At 40.4% G+C, this 4,918-nt stretch overlaps 1 long non-coding RNA gene across 1 annotated transcript; it reads right to left on the bottom strand.

Annotated features, from left to right (window-relative positions):
- Positions 1–1,663: 1,663 nt before the first annotated feature.
- On the bottom strand, positions 1,664–3,513 carry LOC119210026 (uncharacterized). Its single transcript, XR_005119613.2, has 4 exons — positions 3,457–3,513; positions 2,761–2,902; positions 2,383–2,420; positions 1,664–1,804 (listed from the first exon to the last, which is right to left on the bottom strand). It is a non-coding gene; the product is annotated as an uncharacterized LOC119210026 (long non-coding RNA).
- Between the last annotated feature and the right edge of the window lie 1,405 nt (positions 3,514–4,918).

The raw sequence follows: 4,918 nt of genomic DNA, 5'->3' as shown, positions 1-4,918 counted from the left end.
TCTGGCCATTGTTAGTGGCATATATAGGGTTGGGCTTTCTCGGTTTTGGCTCGTTTCTGCCCCCTATAAGGGGTAGCTTGGGTGTAAGACAATCAAGATCAATTAAGTTTTTTTTCCATCATTGCCTAAGACTAAAAAATATACACAATTAAGAAATGAAATGATCCAAAGAGTTAAAATATCCACAAAACAAACAACAAACTAACAGTATTATAGTAGTGTGAGGGATTTGGCCCGAGGGTATTTATTGTAGCCATGCATGATCTTATGGAATGCCGTTTTAGTCAAAATTAAATAAATGAACAAATACACGGTAATGCATAATAACTAGGGGTGTCAAATGATTAAAAATTTTAATCAAATTAATCAGAATTTTCAGTGGATTAATCATGATTAATCACACCTGAATCCTAACCATTTTTTCTTTCTGAAATGCATACTAAAGATAAATAACAGGACACAGATACATAATTATCATTATCATAATTATTATTTTTTACATAAATACATGTTTTTGATATTTGACTTGGTTTAATTCATTCCAGAAAATAATCAAATCAATGTTATTTGATAAGTTACAGACTGATTTCCCTGCATGGCTCTAGAAGGGTCTCGAGCCTCTGCAGTTTATCCCACTCTGCTGTGAGTTTGTGCTCCTGAGGGCTGCGATGACCAGACATGACCAGACATGTCAACCCTCCCGATGTTTCAAAGCCCCTCCCGAAAATCTCCCGGACCGACCTTTCTCCCGATTTCCACCCGAACAACAATATTGCTGCACCACCCGTCACTGGGCGCGCCGTTTCAGACCGAACAATAATAAAGGTTACACCTTGAAGTCGAGCGCGGCGATTAGAACGACTGGCGCTGCAAAGAAATCCGCTACCACCCCCATTTCAGTGTGAAATATCCCCATACCTGGGAGGATTCAGATCGCATTGGCTTCTCTTCCTCCGCATGTTTCAGAACAGTATTACGGGTCTCTCCGATGGTCTTTCCTCTATCTCAGCGCTGCTCTTGCTCTGCTGGGCGGAGCTTTTTTTCTTCTCTGTTCCGCTGCGCGAGAACCGGGGAGGGAGGGGGGGAGGAGGGGGGGGGGGGGGGCGGGTCTCTGGCGCAAACGACTTGCTGAACCTGACGGCCTGACATATGCCTGCAGGTGGCAGTAATGTGTTGTATAGGATGAAGTGCATTCCCTAGAAGAAGAGGTTCTTTCCGGACCTGAATAATTTGTCACACTGCGCATGCGTGAAATGCGTCAAAAAAATTGACGTAATTAACAACAAACAGCTAATTAACGCCGTTAACGCGCTATTTTTGACAGCCCTAATAATAACACTGCATTTCATAATAAATAAATGAATAAAAACACGGTAATGCATAATGACACTGCATTTCATAATAAATAAATGAATAAAAACACGGTAATGCATAATGACACTGCATTTCATAATAAATAAATGAATAAAAACACGGTAATGCATAATGACACTGCATTTCATAATAAATAAATGGATAAAAACACGGTAATGCATATGATCTTGTGTATCTGTACTGGATGAGTACTCCGTTCTACAACAGACTGAAAGTACATGTTCAACGTCTTTCTGCATACGTTGAAGGATAAATATTTCTCCAAAAAGGAGTAGACTCACCCTTTTCGTACATAGCGTTGTGTTGGTCTTCCATGTGAGTCTTCTGCCAATTGAGACACCCAGGAACTTGTACCCCTTCTCCTCATATCCGGTGGGAGTTTTTCCTGGGTCGACGTGAGGGTCCCGGTACGGAGGATATGTAGAGCCCCCTGATGCCAGTTAATGAAATCATGATTTTGGGAAGTAAAAAACAAATTTACATTTTTGTGTAGTCATATTAGGAGTTCAGCTCAGGGAGAGCAGGTAATTAGTTGAAACAAGATCCAAAGCAGATGCTTTTGACTATCTTTTGACTACTTGTCAGTAAAATGTAAAGTTTTATATACTATAATACTTCTATAAACCTGCCAAAGCTTGAATGGATTTAAATGAATATTTTTTATTTAGGATTTTTTTGGTGAAACACGAAATCCCTTCTCTTGCCCCGGATGTGATGCATTGGTTTCATCTTGACCGTGAGGGATGGATCGGTCTTCTCTGAGCGTGGGAATTCTTCAAAGCAGCTGGTTGCATGTTGCAGACAAACAGATTCGTAAAATAAGCTGATGGAGTTCATTTATTACATTTCATAGTGGGGCTTGTCTTGACATGTTTTTAATCAGACTCAGTGGTACCTCATTGTCAAGTGTCTCACTTTTGTGAGGTTCAAAACTGCAGCTCCCCACTTGAAAGGGCAGCTTGCTGAAGAGTGTACACTAAATTCCACTCAAATGACAAAGAATCAGACCTTTTTGGCTTTTGTCCAGGTCAAACCAGGTGAAAAACCTTGAAATACAAACACAAATAGAAGGTCAAAGAAATATACCCAAGAAACCATAATTCACATACCCAACATCACATACTTAATTTTAATCTATTGGAAATTAACCTAAAGTAAGTAGAAGCAAACCCATGTCTAAAGTATCTCAAACCAACATAAATACATTTTTAACACTATTTAATGATGATTTTAACCTTAAAGAGTTGCAGCTTTCAACTCAAGTAAATAACACAAATTAATTCATCCAATCACTTTTAGCTTGAACACTCTTAAGCCACACATTTCATTAAATATATAGCATTTTCTCTTGCATTTGATGGCGTAATTTCTATCTCAAAACCTCACCGGCTCCTTCTCCAGTCTTTGCTTTCTTTCTGGAGTCTCTTCTCTCCCAGCTTTTCAATGTCGCTTTTCACCCTGCTTGCTCTTCACCATCCTGTGTGTGAGAACCTCCAACTCACTCTGATTTCCAGATCATCTCCACCTGCTGCACCAGTTTGAGAATAAGTCATCAGAATCTTATTCTTGTGGTAAACAAGTCTTAGTGAGTGTGAAAGCGTATGCAGGAATCTATTGCAATGTCACAGGAGTTTGAAGAAGACACGCTGAAGAAAATCAATGCCGTATGTTAAATACAGCTATTGACTTCTCTGAGAGTCTTCGTCCCAAGTAGAAAACAGCTCTCGTGCACTGAGTGCTGCAGCCATGACAAGTGCAAAACTGATTATGAGGGTCACATTTCTGTCACTTGCCAATGAATACACATGTAGCACACAGACCTGCAGTACCTTCCCCATGCCATAGCCAAAAGGCTGATTTGCATATCCCAGTGTCGTTGCATATTTTGCCTTTCATCAAAATGGTCTCTCTCTTGCAAGATTTCCAAAGAAGAGTGGAAACAGTAGAAAAAACATTAAATTTCCATTGGTCATTTTGAAAGCATTGCGATTAAACAAAGACAACAAAGCGTGGCCAGAGATAATTAAATAGGTAGGGTTTTAAAGTCAAGCACTGCAACTTAGGATCTGTGTGAAGACATACCATGTTCCAAAAACCTCACGCACATAGGCATCCAGAACAAGGAAGTTGTGTTGTGCCTAGGTACACTTCTCACTGAACTTTCAATAAATGGACAGAAGTTTACCATCAACATGTGCACAATATAAGTCGTTCTTGAGCTTGATTTGTCTTTATTGTTTCCACCTGTGGCCAATCACCTGCACCTCCCCTGTGCATTTAAGCCATGTGAGTCGCTTATCCCTTGTTGTGTGCTTGTTGCATGTTCTACATGTCGTTGGAGCGGATTTTTTGGACCTATTAAAAAGGTAATTTCCTTGCCTGAAGCTCTGGAATCTCCGAATGTAGTGAATCCTTTTGGGTATCCAATACTTTGAGTTGTAGATTGTTACCTGTAACTAAAAAAGCCAAACTCTCTTGAGCTATAGTAATCACCATGGATTTTACTCTCCTGCCTTCCAGAGGACGGAATCCTTTTCTAGAATGTCAGCTCTAAGGAAATTATATATCATAATCTCACAAGTAGATTGCCGTGAAATGTTCTGAGCACATTCATGCACAAAAGGTGATGGAACCTTTAGATTTTAATTACCCCCTGACCTTTATTTTGTGCCACCCTCAACATTTTAGCTGTACTACCGGCAAAGAGCCTAAAACTGCAAATTACAGTACATTTTCTTCCTCCTCAACACATTGTGCTAGTGTAAATTATATACTTATTAGCTTGTGCATTTGCTTGATATTCTTAAAAGTGGGTAGGCATTGAATGTAGTAAAATGTAGCTACAGAAACCACACTCACTACTCAATTCTTACTTAAAAGGGGCAGATTTGTGAAAGATGGATGACATGTTTACAAATACACATTTTCTTTGATTCAGGTTTCAGGTTTCAGGAAACGTTTATTGCCATAGTATGTTGTACATACATGGAAATTGTCTTGGCGGGAGGTGCATGAAGACAGTGCAATAAAGACAACATAGTGCAAATGAGATAAAAATAGAATAAAATAAAAGTATAATAAAATATAAAATATAAACTATGGGTTAGTAAGTTAGACGAGATAAGATAAAATTAGGAATAAAAATAAGGATAAAGTGCCCGACTGCCGAAGGGGCACAAACAGTTCATGTCCAGGGTGGGAGGGGTCGGCTGCAATCTTTCTGGCCCGCTTCAGAGTCCTGGCAGCGAACAAGTCCTGAAGAGACGGAAGATTGCAGCCAATCACCCTCTCCGCAGAGTGGATGACACGCTGCAGCCTGCCCTTGTCCTTGGCTGTGGCGTACCACACGGTGATGGAGGAGCAGAGGATGGACTCGATGATGGCTGTGTAGAAGTGCACCATCATCGTCTTTGGCAAGTTGAATTTCTTCAGCTGCCTCAGGAAGAACATCCTCTGCTGAGCCTTTTTGGTGATGGAGCTGAAGTTCAGCTCCCACTTGAGGTCCTGGGTGATGATGGCGCCCAGGAAACGGAAGGAGTCCACA

The sequence above is a fragment of the Pungitius pungitius genome, chromosome 2 (assembly GCF_949316345.1).
Source record: "Pungitius pungitius chromosome 2, fPunPun2.1, whole genome shotgun sequence".
NCBI lineage: Eukaryota > Metazoa > Chordata > Actinopteri > Perciformes > Gasterosteidae > Pungitius > Pungitius pungitius.
This window is presented reverse-complemented; position numbering and strand designations above follow the sequence as displayed.